General features: G+C 35.5%; 1 pseudogene; it reads right to left on the minus strand.

The window, feature by feature from the left end:
• Positions 1–663: 663 nt before the first annotated feature.
• The window catches only part of LOC127645536 (TBC1 domain family member 19-like), a 30290-nt pseudogene continuing 10329 nt past the window's right edge, over positions 664–20624 (minus strand).

Raw genomic sequence — 20624 nt, forward strand, 5'->3', positions numbered from 1 at the left:
AGGGATAGTTCATTCAAAAATTATGATTTTCAAATTATTTACTCACCCTCATGCCATCCCAGATGTGTATGACTTCTGCTAAACTCAGACGAAGATTTTTAAGAAGAACATCTCAGCTCTTTTGGTCTATTATTAAATGCAAGTGAACGGAGGCCAAAATGTTAAAGCTCTAAAAAGCACATAAAGGCAGCATAAAAGTAATCCATATGACTCCAGTGGTTTAATCCTTGTCTTCAGAAGTGATGTAATACATGTGTGGTGTAATGTGTAATAGGTGGTGATATGCACAAAGGATGCAAATTGGCAAAAACAGAAGAAATCTCATTAAACATGGGAGGGCTGTGTGAAAGTAGATTGATAGTAAAGAAGGACTTAAATATTGATCTGTTTCACACCCACACCTATCAAATCGCTTCTGAAGATATGGATTTAAACACTGGAGGTTTTGGACCTTCAAAGTTCTACCTACCATTCACTTGCAATGTATGGACCTACAGAGCTAAGATATTCTTCAAAAATCTTTGTTTTTGGAGAAGAAAGAAATGATGGCATGATGGTGAGAAAATGATGAAAGAATTTTCCCTTTTAGACCCCATAAAATGACTTAACAAGTGCAGTTTTCTTTCCTGTGTTGAAGCATTTCCTACTGAAAAAGGTTTGGGCAGAAGGGGTCATCCTACATTTTTTACAGCCAACAGGCTTTGGTGTACATCACAGCCATGATTGAACTACGGTTTTCTATTGCTAGCTAGTTTCAGGAGGTATTATTAAAAATGTAAACAGTATATGCCCCTGAACAGAATACTAGAATAGAGATGTCCTCAAAGTTAACAGACATGGACTAAAAAGATACCAAAGTCAATTTATATTAATTTAAAGGGGTTTTTAATCAGCAATCTGGCTGGACTGGGGCATCCAGCCACCAACACACAAACATAAAAGGCAAGCTCCTCAGATGGCAGTGGCAAAGAGGAAGTTCTGCAGCAGGGGCATTACCTTCAAGGTTGAGAGATCAGCAAGAACAGCCTGCAAGATATGAAGAAATGAAAACAGAAGGATCTTTTGTTAAGATGGAAGTAGATTCAGGGCAGTGTTGGGCATGTCATAGTAAATATTCACATCCATTTAGATTGTCTGGCAATAAAAGCACTGGACAGCTAGTCAAACAAAAAAAATGCATGATCACCAATCCTTAATCTCAAAATGGCGTACGCTGGCCTGCTCTGATGCAACTCAATATCTTGGAAGGTGCATCTGTCTCACAGGAGCTGTAAGGAGTGGGGGCCCTCAGAGGGAATCAAGTGTTCTCAAGCTTCTGTCCTTATAGAATTGGAAGCAAATAAATATAGAGGCCCCTATCAGGTTAGCACGTCTCCTCTAACGTTTCATGACCAGGCCAGGCCGCTAAAAATACAACGTGTTATGATATTTTCTCCAGTAGGGGCCAGGTGGTACAGAAGCAAGCAGATACTGTCCAGCAGCATCTTCACAGCGCCTTTGGGCCCAGGCCGTGCGTCACTGCGGGTTTCAGCCAGAATTAAAGCCTGCAGATCATATGCGCTTTTACTACAGCTGTCAATTATGCAGTTGCATGCAACAGCATCCAACAGTGCAATCCTCTTAATTGACATAGGATGCTTCAATAAAAGTTGGAAGTATGGAAATAAACTGTGAATATGTTGGGCCTATGCATATAAAATTGCTACACTGTGAAATCTTACCGCAATATGCCAAGTAAACTATATAACATCGGACAATGCATGTGCGAAGTGCAATAAAGGGCTTTTGATTTTGCTTAAGTAATGATTTAGAAACTATAATGCAAACAATAGCACATATACCCATAGAGTTCCTACAGTTAGCTGTCATGCTAATGTTCCCATCACACTTGATATCACATAGTCTAAACATTTTAGGGGTGGGGTGTGGGGAACGTGGTCCACTTTTAAAAGTGGCTCTTGTATTTCTGTACACAAACACACACATGCATGCATGCTTGTATGTAACAACCTTGGCCGATGCCAATGATGTAACTTCAATTAGGTTTTCGGCAGAGAAGACAAAAACTGCAGTGGCCAGGACTGAAACAAATGAACAGATGCATCAAATGCAGGAAGTTTCTATATTACAAATGACTTATGTAAAGGTAAAATGTTATTTAATGTTAAAATACTTTCACCCATCCCAGATTAAAATGCAGAGACAACTAAGCCATTTATAAAAGCATTTCCCTGTCATGACTTTTTCTTCTGCAGAACACAAAGATTTTGAGAAAAATATCTCAGCTCTGTAGGTCCTCACAATGCAAGTGAATGGGTACCAACATTTTGAAGCTCCAGAAAGCACATAAAGGCAGCATAAAAGTTATTCATATGAAAATCATGTCTTCAGAAGCAATATGATAGGTGTGGGTGAGAAGAAGATAAATATTTAAGTGATTTTTACTATAAATTCTCCTCCCAGCCAAGTAGGAGGCGATATGCACGAGGAATGCGAATCACCAAAAACAAAAGAAGAAGAATATGAAAGTGAAAGTGGATACTGATAGTAAAAAGGACTTAAATATTGGCAGGATTCTCACCCACACCTATTATATCGCTTCTGAAGATATGGATTAAATAAGTGAAGTCATATTGATTACTTTTATGCTGCCTTTATGTGCTTTTTGGAGATTAAATATTTTGGTACACATTCACTTGCATTGTATGGACCTACAGAGCTGAAATATTCTTCTAAAAATCAAGTTTGTGTTCAGTAGAAGAAATAAAGTCATACACATCTGGGATGGCATGAGGGTGAGTAAATTAAGAGAGATTGAACTATCTCTTTAAAGATGGGGCAAGTGATCAGGGAAACCTGTCTGAAAAGATTATTTTTGCAATTCTATTTGGTGACATATTACATTTGTTGGCACAGGAATTAATCATTTGACCTTTAACCTTCTTAATTAAGGAGTCAATTTGAAACACTGATGGTAATTTAGTTACAGTTTAACATCTCCTATGATCAGTTATTACATACTGAGTAATTAAGAACTGACTTCAGCTGTAATCAAACAGTGACCTAAAACTGTGAATTGACTAAGTAACTTAATTCCTTGTTCCATGTTCAAAATAGTTGGCAGAAGGTCATGCATTAGGGAGGACAGACCCACCTGCCACTATCTCTAAGGAATCATATTCAAGGATACGGTCCCATAACAACAAGAGCTGATTGGTGGACAGGTATTCAGAGAAGGCTCGGATAATCCACTTAAAGGCAATATGCAATCTAAGGAAGATGAACACACACACACACACACACACACACACACACACACACACACACACACACACACACACACACACACACACACACACATTAAGGAAAAGACACGAAACCATACACACAGTGCCACAAGTACACATTAAGGTCCTTTTTAAACAATAATATTGTCTGCTTATATGAAAATGTTGAATCGTGAGACTTTTATGTGCATAGTTCAGACACTAGATGGAGCTCTTCTATAACAATACAGCACACATAATGGAACTTTCAATATGCACTGAAAGTGACTTTATAAAAAGTTAATTTCAGCTAGAAGCTAAAGCAACATAACCAGTATCTATTATAAATGTGGTCTGAACAAACATGTGCACATGAAAATAACTCATTAAAACTCCAATATCAACTAGATCTTTACAAATGTGAGTGGTAATGTAGTGAATTGGTAAATGATCCTTGCCTAATTGCACCAAACCACACAAAAGTCTAAACAAAAAATTTAATCATAATTTTAATTTAATATTTATATTATCACTAAAGGTTTTCTTAACTTAAAAGACTGTGTCCGCTGGACTAAGGGGCGAAACCAGATCTGGGGCATCCCATCGAAAAAAATAAATAAAAAAATACCCTGAGAATTACATACATTAGATCACCTACCAACATATTGTGACCAGGAGCAACATAATTTTAAGAGACAACTAAATGATATATAACCAATAAATATGAGGGGAAAAAAAAATCTCCTATCTCCTGTAGATGGTAGAAAAGCTGAGGTTGAAGGTGGGTCTGCAGTAACCTCTGAAATTGCAAGCACACACACACGCACACGCACGCGCGCACGCACGCGCACACGCACGCGCACGCACACAGGCTTGGTAAGATCAGAGACAACCATCATCCTGCACAAACTGGCACTCAGGCAATCTGTTATGTTATGTCGAATCACACAAACAAATGTACTTACAGACGGATGTGAGGAGACTTAATGCATTTTGAAGAAGTAGCGAATATACATCTCCTTGAACACGTTGTACAACATGGACAGCTCATTATATTACAAATACATGGGCCACTGCACCACAAAAAAAAACATTCTCAGGAAATTATTAAAGCAATATGACACCGTAGGCCATGTGTGATTTGACCATGGTTTAGGGGGTTTTATGTTCTCTGCTTCACATTGTGGCTTAGGCTCAGATGGAATCTGCAGACCTTTTTAAAATTTTCTTCACTTAATTTTGGGGGAATATTATGTAGGATTGTAAAAACACAAGGGTTCGTGGATGAGAGAATAACAGGGGTTTGAGTTTCTGTCGATTTCTGCATGGACAGTTTCCGTGCGGGACAGTTTATTGTTTTAATAAAACTGTGGCAACAGTGATATGATAAAAGAGACCATATGTTCATTAGTTACCAAGGCTTGTTACATTCAATACTAATAAAAATCTGAACAAACAATTCTTCAACTAAGTTATATATTTCCTTAGCCTAACTGTAAGCGTTTCACAGTTGCCAAACAACAATGAAAAAGATTAAAAGCATTAATACAAATCCATTTTAATTGTGGGCAGGTGTGCGTATACCAGCTATTTTAAAACATAAAATATGTTTTTCATGTTTCAAAATTTCATGTTGTTGTATGTTATTTTGCCTTTGCGTCAACTAAAAGAGATAATTATATCTATGTTAATTAACTGTCTCATTTGACTGTTAAAAAAAGAGAAAGAGATTGAACTGTCCATTGAAAATAAGGTTGTGTGCTGTATTCTTTATGTTCCAAACTCACTATACATTGAGAAGCATGGAATGGATTGACACGTTGGGAGAGAGAGGGTATATACATTTACAGCACACTATTTCTGTTGGAACGAAAGTGTTGCAGTGATACTTTTCAACTAATAAAAAGGAATGAGGATTTTGAAAGATTCAAAATTAGAGAATTCAACAAATGAAGATACTGACTGGTGCATGCTGGAATGTTGCTTTCTCACCATTTGGGGGGTAAACCACAGCAAACTGCTCTGAACCAGATTTGCTTGAGAAGGTGAGGGAGACATTGTAACAGCAGCAAAGAAAGACATGAAAAGACGTTACTTTGGATGCAAGATTTAGGTGGTGTAGCACTGTTGTAGTTGAAATGTTCCAGGACTGCAGTGTCTCCGGAGAAACATAGCAAGACCTGGGGAGAAAAACAATGCACAAATAAGTGCCACACAGATTTGTATTGCAAAACATATCTGTATCTTTGGTAAACTGCTTACATCCTGGTACAATCACATTTGAAGAGCCACTTTAGAGCTACAGCATGCCATGGACAAACAGGTGCGTTTTTTTTCTTTTATTACAGATTCCCATAATGGAAATGTAATTCATTTTAAAAGAAAAGCAATCCAATGTATTTGTATCTGCTTCCTATGATGCAGGTTTCTCTGTAACCTTGTTTTCTTAATTTGTTTTTTAATGGATTTCGAAAGCTTTCCTTTCCAACCGTAATTGGCTAACTACAATCCTAGCAACCTAAAAACTCTAAAATAATAGATTGCATTAACATCTGTCACTTCAGGATGTTGCTCAAATGTTTAATAATATTTCAAACATTCAAATATGATCATTGTTTTGTATTTTTCTTTACACTATCATAATACAAAATAATACAATACAAATAAAGTACTTAAAAGCTGAAGTGTTACTTATCTTTTTTTTTTTTATTTAAAGACAAAAAAGACAACTAAGACATGTATACATGTAAGCTAGGTTGATTCACATGAAGAGTGTAAACACTGCACTGAAAACCCTAATAAGATAACAAGACACCAAATATGGAATCTTGTCTGAATACATCTCTGATCTCTATTAGCTTTCTAATTACAACAGGTTTGTGCCCTTGATAGTATTATAAATTATAAACCATTCACCTATTCTTTTTTATTATTTCTACTACATTCAGCTTTCTAATCAACATAGTACGACCACCTAGTGTCTAAGGTCGGACACCTCAGACAGTGAAATTCTTGAACTGCCCAGAGAGTTCACACTAAAACAATATTTACAAGCAACCTGGCTTCTTTTATCACTTCACACCTGCAACCCATATCACAGTTCCATCGTGCTGAAATAATGTGCTCCTGTGAAGCTAAAAACCACTGGGCTTTTCAGTTGTCTTTCATAAAAATCCAGAGAAAACGCAGACACAAACGGCCCAAGGAAAGAATGCATAGAGGAACATTGATGGTCGTCCAGGGGATACCAGCCAATGAAACACCAACGTGAAAAAACAACTATGAAATTTAAAGTGTGGTTTGGAGCCTCTCAAAAACTAAATTACTGATGTTGGTTACAGCTATTTCTGCACGTAGAAGAGAAAGAGAATATTCTTCGCAAACAACATCTAATAATGACCACTAATAAAAGAAGTGTATCTCAGCATGTTTTGTACCATTTGAAAAATGAAATGATGAACAGGAACATTTTGAGTCTAGAGTCCAATGATGAAGTTGAAGAATTGAATATCAAGTTCTGAAAATACAAGACCCTTATATAATAAGAAATGAGTATGATAAATACCTTGCAAAAGGAGTGTTGTTTAGAGAGGTCTATCTGTGAGACTATACAATTCAGCCCCTTCTGTATCTATCTGGTTTAGGTACGGTATATGAAGCCAAAGAACATGAGTTTGCAAGGGCAATGCTCTCGCAATAGTTTAGTCTACTAAAAGACAAATCACTGTAATTTCCAAAATAACATCGGGAATCTACATTGAGAATCTACTTTGTTTATGACTCATTGAGAACAATTCTTGATCATAATCAGCTGATTGAAAGGTTGTTTTGTAAATGTTTTAGATTTAGCATTCGAATAGTCCTCAAATACAAATTAATAATCGGCATTACTTGCAGTGAGCTTCACGTCCTGAGAATTACAAAAAAACAGGCATTTTAATCAGAAACAGGTGCATTGGAAAGTCTGCACTAAAGGTGCACTAGATGTACTAAAAAAACAGGACACTTTTTAAAAAATGACACTCCAAAGATATTTGTACGGTTTACACATTTCATGACAAATTTCAACAAATTGAATTGAGTCATTTTAAATGACTAATATTTTAAGCCACACTTTAAAATTTAAGAATGTCATTGCATGTCAAAAATGTCAGACCAAACGGCATTTATTTTAAAGACAGCACAAGCACATTTCAAACAAAACATAAAGCAAAACGTTTGTTAGGTTTTAAATTATACAATATCAAACACTGATACATGTCCATAGTTAATTTGATGAACTACAGCTGTTTTTTCTCTGCTACGACACCTGTGTGAATGTATTTCATACATCCACATAAAATGATATTGAGACCAGTTGGTTCAAAGTAATAGCAAATAAAAATGGCTAAGAAAACTGATGTTAGTTCTGAGACAATATCTAACATCATATGTTTTCATATATATAATGCAATGCAATTCACAGAATTTTTAAGTGTGGCTCAGGTGTCCAAAAACCAAATGGAGTCACTGTATAAACAACTGCAAACAAAATGCTTTGATCCTCTTTTCATTTAATCTGTATAAGGACAGCTAGATCTTGGAAGAGAGCTTTACTTAAATTAACTGCATTTTCTTTATACATCTGTGTATAAAGAATGCATTTACCTTATATATTTGGTTTTCCACCAGTAGGGCATGGTGAATCACTCTAGCCTTCAGCTGTCCGGAATGTGTTATTTCCTGTTCCATAAATCATAAACAAATAAATTGACAAAAACAGCAAAAGTGAATTCATCTCAGTCAGCTGAATTGAATCAACCAAAAGATAAATGGATAAAGAGACACTTAGGAACATAGATCAAACTACCTCAGGCTATTAGAGCAAATTCAATTATCGTTTCAAAAAAAAATATTAATCAATAAGCGAATTAAATTGCTATTGAAAATAAAGAAGCACTTCACTAGGATCACTTTTCACTTTCTGGGAATCATTTTCTCATGTTCTCATGGGGAATGAGTCTTGAAAGTGTCTGGGTCAAAAGTGGCTTTATGCATCGCTATTAATGTGCATGTTTGTATGATAATGTCTTGTTCAAAAGCTTTAAAGTGTGTAAAACACAGCACATTCTCCCATCCCAGTTTAACGTGCAGGGCAAGTAAGCCATTTTAGGATGATTTCCTTAAGAACTCACTGCATCCGAATATCCAGATTTCCCTATATAGTATGCCATAAACCGAATGCCTTGAAGCAGTATGTTAGAATCCTCAGTATTCATAAAAGAGTAAGTGAGAAATACCCGGAAGACCTACTGTTTACAGTGAGATTCTGAAGTGCGGATTGACTGGACACTTTACTATCCCATAATCTCTAAGGAGCTGAGGTGACGTCACATTCAAGATGCTGGATTGAAAAGAACGGCATTGAACCGCGAGTTGGACAACTCTTTTCAACTATTAGTGCTATATACCAAGAAATGTGTTCCTTGTGCTTAAATGGTGCTTGTTTCACAAAACCAGTGTAGATTATTTTAGCGGTTCTTGTTATTACATCATATATTCTGGTCAGGGGATAACACCCAAGTCTATTCATACTACTCGCATGCATACCAAAAAGAACGTACCGTTTTACGGGTCGAGAAGTGCATCCTTTATCATATACAGAATAAAATTTGACCATTTGCGATTTTGGACGTAACAGAAAAACTTTTCTTTGTTTATTTGAGCAACATTGGCTCAATCAACGCTGTCTGTTGAAGATTGTCTGACCAATGGAAGATGGGGGTGTTTGGGAAACCTGTTTAAAAACAGATATTATTTTTGCAATTTTGTTTGGTGAAACATGAGGTGCAGAAATGTCACACTTTAACTTCAAATTCTCATTTCTGTTTTTATGGGATTCGTCTTCTTCTGGGTCATTTTGCAATATCTGGGACTACTACAGTGGAAACTTAGTTAAAGTTGTCTGGTGGATTTACATAAATGTTTATTAATGTACATTGTCTCTGTAAATCAGAACTTAATAAAGTAAAGTAAAACACTGTTCTGTAACAAACCACTGATGATAATTACACCCATCTGGCCCAAATCATCTATCATCATGATCTATTTCATCCATTTAAACATTTCTTTCCATATTTTGAATGTACATCATAGTTTAATCAAATTAACACAAGTAATTTACCCTTTTCATTATTAATATTTATAACTTATACTCAGTGGCAGGAAGATGATCAAATGTGACAACAACGAAAAAATATTTATGAAATTATGAAATATAGTCACTGAATTATTCATGGCAGTTACAAGAACAGTTAGCGAATCCTTCCCAAAATGTAACAATATACTTGCATTAAAATTAAGAATTCACTAAAAAAAAATTAAATTGTACTTAAATTGCTTTCTATTGTAATATGACCATTTTGTGGAGTGGTGGTGGTGTAGTGGTCTAAAGCACATAACTGGTAATCTGGTAATCAGAAGGTTGCTGGTTCGATCCCCACAGCCACCACCATTGTGTCCTTGAGCAAGGCACTTAACTCCAGGTTGCTTTGGGGGGATTGTCCCTGTAATAAGTGCACTGTAAGTCACTTTGGATAAAAGCGTCTGCCAAATGCATAAAATAAATAAAAGTTTGTCAAGTTAGCATCATTGGCATGGGGACAACTTTTCTTTGTCATTAAGAGACATTTTAATCAAAAATTCAGTTCAGTCACTTTAAGAAAGGTTTCAGTCACACTCAATCTTAATGAACTCTTATTAACCTCCCCATTTGGACACATTCACCACAAAACAAACTCAGATCAGTAGCCTTTCTTAAGGCCCATTCTCCTCTCCAGAGGGACAGGAGTTCTGTCCAAGAGAATTTGTGGCATGTTTTTGGAGGACAAGGGGATGAACTGGCCTGGTCACTGTCATCAACACTTTATCAGCAGTTACATAATTGTTCCACCTGAAAATTTAAACCGACTCCGATTTCCCCTTTTTCCCTCTGTCATGCCATTGGCTCCTGTCCTGCTCACATCTATAACACTAGCTCAAAGAGTCAAAGATTACTCTGCTTATTTTAAAATTGTCGCCCCACATCGAGTGTTTGTCCTCTTGTTATCAGATGGAGAGGGTACACTTTCCAGATGCCGTTTCACTGCTTTAATGGAGGCACAAGTACCAATCAACCAACTAGGAGACATTGCTTTAGTGTTGAAAGCGCCAGCCAGAAGACGTCTTGGGTGCATAATTACATGGGTGCTCAATCATTTCTGCCACACAAGAAGCTCAAAACTGTATTAAAGGGATAGTTCACCCAAAAATGAAAATTCTCTCATTGTTTACTCACCCTCTTGCCATTCAAGATGTGTGACTTATTTCATCTGCTAAACACAAGGGAAGATTTTTAGAAGAATATCTCAGCTCTGTAGGTCCATACAATGCAGGTGAATGGTGGCCAGATCTTTGAAGATCTGAAAAGCACATAAAGGCAGCATGAAATGAATCAGTGGTTTAATCCATGTCTTCTGAAGCAATCTAATTAAGTGTGGGTGAGAAATAGATCAAAATGTAAGTCCTTTTCTTTTAATATAAATTCTCCTCCCTGCCCAGTAGTTAGCGATAATTCACAAGATAGTGAATATTTATTTAAAAAAAAAAAAGAACTTAAATATTGATCTGTTTCTAACCCACACTTATATCACTTCTGAAGTCATGGATTTTGGAGTCGTATGGATTGTTTTTATACTGCACTACTGATTTTGATTTCTATCATTTTCAAACAATGTCTCTGGGCTTTAATGTCATTTTGATAATGCTTTGACACTGCATTTTAATTTTAAAATACAGTTTTTCTGACATATTGCATCTGTCTCATAAATCTTTAATAATTATAATATTTAATAAGATTTATAAGATTTAAGCTGTTTGAAAACTATGTTTATTTTTTTAATTCCATTTGATGGCACCAGTGACAGAAATGTAACACTTCAGCTTTAAATTAATTTTTATACAACTTAACACTTTTTTTACATCTATGCGGTACCTAGCTAAAACCTTGCACCTTTTAAGCCATCTGTTTTTCTCTTTTGGTTACCATTTCAAACCTAGAGCCAAACTGCTACACAGCACTTTTACTACCTATTTTACCACAGTGTATTATTATGCACAGCATATGGAACATTTCTGCAGTGAGTGTGTCTGATAAGTACAAATAAATAACCATTAAATGTTGGTTCTGGGACATGTACACAACAACTGCCATAAATGTTTAGATACACAAATACTTTCATTTGTTTGGATGTACAAATATTTATGGTGAGTTTATGTATATCTGAGGATGTGTGTATGTCTGCGAGTGTGTGAAAGGGAGAGAGAGAGTGTATGTTACCTCAGGATCGTCCGTTGAGTTCATTATGAGAGTCAATATCTGGGCTCGGAGATCTGTGGGACAGCCATGTCTACTGTACTGCTGTGCTGTCCGAAACAGCAGAGGGACTTAAAAAACCTCCAAAGCTAATCCATATACTGTACGTTAGTTTCGTATGCTTCACAATATTGGAGCAGGTATAAAAGCTTTTAAAGGCACAGACATTGAGACAGACGAGATGCTCGCTCACGTTCAGAATGGCTAAATCCAAACACATTTGTCACACAGGAGGCCAGACAGACTTCCGTCAGAGCACTGATGGTCAGTTTATGTTTTTCCTTGAGTTTTACTCACAGCTCAATGACATTCATGATATGCAGCCTCTTTCTAAAGAAATGGTCTTCATCTTGGTAACCAATAAAGGACTGTATTATTTAAGAAAACAAGCAAGTAAAAATCTACTCGCATAATACTTTTAAAAATGTGTTTATAAAGTACTTTATAGGGGACATGTAACAATCAAAACAAAACCAGTGCAGCAGAATTGCAACATTTGTTTATAGCAATTAAATGGTTCCTTTTTATTTATTTATTTATTTTAAATATGGTTAAAAAAAGCAATGAATAGCTGACACTATAAACCAGTGTTTCCCAACATTTTCTGACACAAGTACTCCCACAGCACCAAAAGTAACCCTTTATTAACACAAACAAAAATGTGTACCAAAGACTAAATATAATTTAATGTTATCATTAATAATGTAATATACCAATGTACAAAAGGATAATTTTGTGAAATATGAATAGTAAAGGCCAACTTTAATAACATGTTATTATCGGTCATTTTCAAAAATTTTGTAACTTTATTTTGTATTACATCTTTCTTCACGAGGATACCTTTTGGCCTGTGTTTTCAACTTCTTGGGTATGAGCAAATGTGCATGTTGAGATAAAATCTAGTATTTAGTATTACATTCTCTCTCTCTCTAATTATTGGCTGTATTGGCATGAAAGTTTCAAAAACAATGTTGCCAAAGCATCACATAGAATAAATAAAATAAAAGCAAAATACATTTTGTCCAATAACTTGGACAGTATATAATATATAATTATTAGTAATATATAAATAACAGCAATATATAAATTGTTATTATTATTTATTTGACCATATCACATTGTGAGTCTTTCACCGTCCCTTGGGTTGTGGCATGTTGATACATATTGGGCAGCAAGATGAGCCCTGTCTCCTCCTAGGAGTATTTGTAATTTTTAGAGGTCATTTAGATTTTTAAAGTCTGAAGTTTCAGAGTTAAACTTGTTTAATAGAAAACAGAGACAGACCCTAACCAAGTACAGGCTCAGTGACCACACATTGGCAATTGAAACAGGAAGACACAAAAAATCATGGCAACCAAAAGAAAACAGAATATGTGGTCACTGTTGGACAGGTGAGGTTGAGACAGAAATGCACTTCCTCCTAAAATGTGAAACATTCAGATAAATATTTCACATTTTAGGAGGAAGTGCATTTCTGGGCTCTTCGAGATTTTTCTTTTAGTGCATTCACACTGCCCTGCAAAAGCAAAAGACCTTAACTCACTAGAGTGTGAAACTGAGAAAAATGACTTTAAAGTTTCTGTTTTGTCCAGACAAAAGTATTATAGGTAGGACTCCCAAAATTTCACAACTAGTTGCTATACAGAAGAAATGTTTGGGGGGTGGATGATTGGATACCCGGCTAACGATAAGCCTAGCTAACGTTACAGGGATATTCCACCATTTGGGGAATTAAGCTCATTTTCCACCTCTTTTTCCACCTATCATTGTCTTAAGCCTTGTATTTTTTAAATGAGTTTTATTAATAAAGGCTTAGAACCAGTTTATTTGTAGTGCACTGACAATAGTTTTATACAATTAGTTTATTAATAAAAATTAATAAAAAGACCTTGAGATATGTTTGGTAATTGTACCTGAATGAATTTAAAATTAATTTGCTATATTTCAGATCAATATATTTGTTTTCCTTAATTTTAATTAACCCTAACTTTATTCTCATCTGAATTATAAATAATTGATTTCCGTATAATATAATACTACCATTAAAAACACATTTGATTTTCTTTTTTAAGCAACGTAGAATGTGTAACTTAAAAATAAACAGATTAGTGCTCTGAGGACAAGAAATGAAAACCAATGCGATATGATGAATGTCCAAAAGATAGAACCCACAGACTGTTTTGAAATGGGGTTGGATAAATGTTTTGCTTTTAAAACTGTGTGTGTGTGTGTGTGTTTTTGGTTGGGTGACAGTTGTAGGTTACAGTTTGACAAGAGTTTAGAGTGTGACAAAAGCACAATGTTGTATTTGATTGCGAGTGTACACAAATAAGTAAACACTTTGCAGTTTGAATGATGTCCTGTATTAACAAAATGATGGAGTATGTTTTTGTTTCCAATGTTCGAACGCGCCCGCGCGCCTCTCTCTCTCACTCACTCACTCACACACACACACACACACACACACACACACACACACACACACACACACACACACACACACACACACACACACACACACACACACACACACATGTTGTGTTTCCATGTTTTATGGGGACTTTCCATAGACATAATGGTTTTTATACTGTACAAACTTTATATTCTATCCCCTAAACCTAACCCTACCCCTAAACCTAACCCTCACAGAAAACTTTCTGCATTTTTACATTTTCAAAAAACATAATTTAGTATGATTTATAAGCTGTTTTCCTCATGGGGACCGACAAAATGTCCCCACAAGGTCAAACGTTTCGGGTTTTACTATCCTTATGGGGACATTTGGTACCCACAAAGTGATAAATACATGCTCACACACACACACACACACACACACACACACACACACACTACAGCATTACAATCTTGACATCGCAGCCTGTTTATTATGCTGCGTTCACACCAAACGTAAATAGAGCTAAATTTATCGCTATCTAGAGTTTTATTTTTATTTTTTTCCCCTTGTATTCTCTGTGCAAATTCGTGCACCGAACCGTGACACCCGTACAGTTTCGGTTCAATACGAATAACTTACATGTACCGTTCCACCCATAGACAATACAATATTATTGTAAATTATATCACATAAAAAGCGGTAGCTAACGTTACTTGAATCAAGCAAACAAATAGCTTTTGTTTTTGCTCCAAAAAGCTTGACTTACCTCGAATTTCACATACGATTCCTACACGTTATGAGTTTCCATCAGACTCGTGTGGTTGACGCTGTGTGCTTCAAGATTCTGACGCAAGTGCTAAGATTCCGATTGGCCAAGAGAAAAAGTGCTAAGATTCCGATTGGCTCAGAGAAATGTCAATTATAAGAATTATCCAATAATGTTTCTCAATTCTAGCCTCCATGGCATGCAGATGAAGGGCGGGCAGCATACCCCCCTCCCCCACATAAAAAAACTCTCCGGTTCTACGCGATTCACGTAAATGACCCAATTGACCAAGAAAACGGCGATTTTCGCCGAAAAGCGACAAGTTTGCAGGTATGGATGTGTCGTGTGTATGTTACGCGGTTTGGTGACAATAAAAGAGCGGTAATCTTTGACAGTATGACAAAGCCAGAGTACAGTAACATCACAGCGGCACCGTAACATCTCTCTTGATGCCCGGCGAAACAAAGTCAGAACACCTTAAACTCAAATTCAGCGTGCCGGAACAAAGGCTAAGAGCCGTAACAACTGTTACGGCGTTCTGCTGTGGTTTCTCGTATGGTTTTGGATGTTACGGTTGTCATAGCCCTTTAATTTCTCGTTAAAACAATCAAATTGACTCACGATATTTATTCACATGATAAAGGAGGTCTTGAATACCCCAAAAATGACATTAACTCATTTTTGACCAAACATGATGTTACGGCGTTTTGCCTTTGTAGGGCAGCACTGCCATGCTGAAACTCCCTGATGCTGTTATTATTATACCAAGGTAGGTATAACTCATGCTGTGTTCAATTATATGATTATTTATAGTAAAGTGGTATTTGTTTTCTTGACACTTGGGCCGTTTCTGAAAAATCATGGCATTAGTTTTCTTCATGTTTATTGCTAGAGCCTAGTTTTGACAGTATTTTTCGACTATGTCCAGCTGCAGCTGTAGTCTTTGTTCAGTAGGAGACAGTAGAACAAGGTTGTCAGCATAAAGCAGATACTTCACCTCTCTATCTAGGAGGGGGAGAGGGTGAGAAGCACATTGATCCAACTGAACAGCAAGTTCATTTATATATACATTAAATAAAGTTGGACTTAAATTGCAACCCTGACGGACACCTCTTCTCTGGGTGAAGAATTCAGTTTGTTTGTCTCCAATTTTAACAGCACACCTGTTTTTCGAATATATTGATTCATACAGATCATATATTTTGCCACCTATACCACAATGCAGAAGTCTATAGTATAGCCCTTCATGCCAAATAAAATCGAAAGCTTTCTTGAAATCAATAAAACAAGCAAATATTTTAAAATGTTTTGTTTGGTGTACATGTTTGTTAATTAAAGTGTGAAGGGTATATGCATGGTCGGTGGTGCGGCGTTTTGGAAGGAAGCCAATTTGATTTTTACACAAGATGGAGTGTTTGTCAAGGAAATTAAGTTTTCTTTTGTTAAGAATACTGCCGAATGGCTTACCTAGACAACTGTTAACACAGATGCCATGGTAGTTTTTAGGGTCTAATTTGGCCCCGCTCTTATAGATGGGGGAAATGAGTCCTTTGCACCAGATGTCAGGAAAGTATCCTGACTGTAATACAATGTTGAACAACTTCAACACGGCCCTCTGCATCTGTGGGGTGCTGCATTTGAGCATTTCATTCCGGATGCTGTCTGAACCACAAGCTTTCTTTGGCTGGAGACAATTTATATGGGTGGTCAATTCTTCCTAAGTGTTTATCTTTTATAATGCTTTGATCTGGATTTATTTCATTTATTGGTATGTCTTTGTACAGACTTTCAAAATGGGCTCTCCAGATGCCATATATATTTAATTGTTTATTGGACATGATCATTTTTAAAGATTTTAAGTTGAGTCCCCAGGTCATTTGTCAACAATGTTACTACACAATGCTCACTTATTAATAAACTGTACAATTACTTAAATAACAATAATAAAAAAAAACTCTCAGGATGTGAAATCTACAAATACAAGAACATGTCTCCTTTTATCACTTTATCTTATATTTTGTTAGGTGTTTTCAGAAGGGGGACGATTTTAAATTGTCATCCTTGTTACTGTGAGAAAACAACTCAACAAATTAAAAAGTGGATGTCTGATTTGAAAAAAAAAAATCAGCACTAAATTCTGTTTTAATAAACACCTTGTAGTGTCATAACCTTGAGCATTAATCTAGTGACGGCTAAGACAGCTGTAAAACTGTCAGCTGTAAAACTGTCAACCCTGTAACTGTTTTAAAGGCAAAGCTGTACCCCAATATATTTACATAGTTACAAACACGAGATTAATTTAAAAACATCATGAGATTAATAATTTTGATCTATTGGTATCCCAATTTTTCTATTTTAAAAGTTTGTTTGTTTTTATAAAATGCACACACACACACACACACACACACACACACACAATTTTCCAGTGGATTGTCACTGTTTTGTGGTAAATTTTGTGTCACTTCTGAAAACAAAGTATGCTTAAAAATTAAAAAAATTATAATCAGTGGCTTTATAAAAAATTGAATTACAATATGTTCAAGGATGAAAAATAAATTACATCATAAATCACTATACTTGGGTCTCTGAAGGATATCCAGTATGCACATATACAAGGTGATACAAGCAAATAGTAACAAAAGAGTAAGACAGAAATAAGAAAATAAATAGAAATGAAAATCATTTGAGAAATTACAATGTTAGAGAATTAAATTGCTTGAGGAAAATCCCTAGTAAACTAGTGTGCTATGAAATTCTTTAGAATAGAATCATCCACACAGGGGAAATTTCTTTGTTACAGTGTTTAAATAGTTCTGATTGTTTGTTTATAAGTGCTACATGACTCAACTGGTTGCAGGTTGTCTGGGATCATAATGACTAAAAGATGATTTAATACTTTTCAATCGTGTTTTATGTTATTTAGGTAAAATGGAACAGCAGACAGTAAAAAAGTATTCTCCTCAAGACATAATGATACAGAGGTGTTAAGAAAGCATGATAACGAGATGGAACTAAATCACAGTGCTAAAAAAAAAAAAAAAAGTACCTTTTTTCCAATGTGAACGTGCTCGCTCTCAAACAAATCTCTTGAAACAGCAGAGAAAAAGAACAACATAGTGAGAGATAGTATAAGAGCGTGACAATGCAAACAGAGCATGCAACACAAATAACTTAACAATAAGTGGTTAGACTCTTACTATCAGTAGCACTAAATTGGTCAACACAGTATCATTAAAACTCGTAATATTTTATATGAGATTGCAAAATTGTAAGATATTGAATGACTTGGCTCATATAAAAAGGTATGACTTTTATTCCCATAGAGACCAATCAACAACCAGAATTTCCAACACTTTGTTTTAAGAAAGGAAATGTTAGTGTACAAATTTAATTACTCATTCCATATTTTTTTATGCAATAAAAATTACTGATGAGTGTCAAAAACCTGTAAATCCCCACAGTTTCTGTTTTACGTTGTACATAACTGTTATTTTCCCATTACAAACATGGTTAGGTTTGGGTCCGGGTTTTAAAAAAAAAAAATCTTATTGTTAATTGGTTCGTTTATTTTTCTCTATGGGAGTAAAAGTTGAACGTTTTTGTCTGAGCCAGCTTGTACGATTTCTTACTATTTTGCCATCCCATACTATAATTATAACTTGTCATGAGACTGGGTTGAAACTGGTCTCTAATACAGAATTTAGGGAGTTGGAACATATTACATTTGGTGAGTGGGGGTGAAACTTCTGTTTACTTCCAGCGTGTTGGAAGGAGAAAAGCCACCGTTAAAAAAAAAAAGAAATACAGGAGCATCCAACACTTTGGACCACACATACGCACAGCATGGAATGACCTTGGAATCTTACATCTGGCACAAGTAGAGTTTAGACCACATAATATTCCATTAATGATGCAGGGTTAGATGAAATGAGTAAATAACTACCTGGAGGAACATGTGTGTGTGATCATCAATACCAAGTTGCCCATAAGAAAGACCTAATTCTGGATACGTCTCTTTCTGCAACCCAGACAATTGACAGAATATAAATATTTCTAATAGACGAAGTGGATTAACTCAATGATATTTCACCCATTCAAAGTCATATAAAATAATGAAGTGATTAATGGAAACTTTTAGGCCTCAATCATTAACATAAATCATTTTCATGGTTTCACAACTACTACTTTGACATGTAATTGGATGACAACCATAAAATGTGATGCAGAGGTTTTAAAATAAGCCAAAAGATGGTTTAAATGAAGGTTACTTTGTGGTTGAGCACCAAGATAATTTGTCATTTACATTTTTTTAAACCACAGTAACTCTTAATTACTTTAATTTGTTGACAGAAAATGTTATAGATCATTATCAACAAATTGTTCATGTCTAGACATGAAAATAAAAACATTGGGAGAGAGAAAGAAAGGAGAGGGAGACACAGAAGAGATTTACCATTTATGGAATGTCACAGACATTGAGGGAAACTTGGATTAATCCCCAGTGCCATCTGACTGAGAGTTCTTCACTACGCTCATTATTAGAGTTCCTTAAACCAATCAACACCTGGAAGAAAACATTTCACTTCATATATATGAGGGGGAATATGCACTTTATGTTATCAAAATGTAATAAAAACCGTTTCTTCACACAGTTTTCCATTTCCAAATATAAACAATATTTCATTTCCTTTGGCAAAGACAGAAATAAAATCAGACAAAATTCACACTGTAAAATACCTTCAACAAAATTAACTAATCAAACTTTTTTAATTACTTTTACACAAACCACACCACTATAAAGCCTTTACTTTTTAAACACAGATTTGTTAAATATATGATCGATGCTCTATATGTCTAGAGCATGTGGGCTAACAACTAACCATTGACTCCAAAATAGATTTGAAAACCTATGAAAAGTTCCATACTCTCACTGTCACTTCTTTATTTGCATTTATCTCAGTGTAATTGGCAAATTACAAAGGAGACTCACTAAAAGTGGTAAAAAGATGTGCTGAAGACATGGGCTGACTGGTTTTTGTGCTGATCATGAATCAAGATCAGCATCAACATCAGCTCATGTAAATCACTTAAACAACCTCTCGGACAATTCTGGTAATTTAGCCGAACATTTCCTGAGAGAATCCAATCAGCTGCTTCATATCTTCCTCATTTGGACCGGATGTTTTTGATAAACTGATTAGATTATGTAAGCAAGACTGAACCTACCTCAAGGAAGTCTTTGGGTGCATACACAGGCCTGAATTTGCTTAGGTCTGCAAAAAACAGATATACGAGAACAGTGTCCTATCGATTAGAGTTAAAAACCAGAACTTGGTTGAGATCTGACACGGGTAACATAACAGATTTCTACGGAGAAGCTTTCTTGTTTACTTTTTGTGCTTTTTGTATCAATCAGATGACATGTCAGGTTAATACAAGATTTATATTCAAGTTAGATGAAGAAAAAGAGAGGAAAGGAAGAATACGCTGGCAAATATTTACATTTTAAAATAGCCCTAAAATGCCATTAAAACTTGTCCAGTCAAGTCAAGTCAAGTGGTTTTTATTGTCGTTTCAACCATATACAGTTAGTACAGTACACAGCAAAACGAGACAACGTTCCTCCAGGACCATGGTGCTACATAAAAACAACAAAGGACCAACACAGGACCACATGAGACTACACAACGAAATAAAATACCTATATAAAATACCTATATATATACCTATATAAAGTGCACATGCAAACATGTGCAAAAAGTACGGGACAGTACAACAAATTACTGACAATGAACAGGACAATAG

This window comes from Xyrauchen texanus, chromosome 1 (genome assembly GCF_025860055.1).
Source record: "Xyrauchen texanus isolate HMW12.3.18 chromosome 1, RBS_HiC_50CHRs, whole genome shotgun sequence".
Taxonomy (NCBI): domain Eukaryota; kingdom Metazoa; phylum Chordata; class Actinopteri; order Cypriniformes; family Catostomidae; genus Xyrauchen; species Xyrauchen texanus.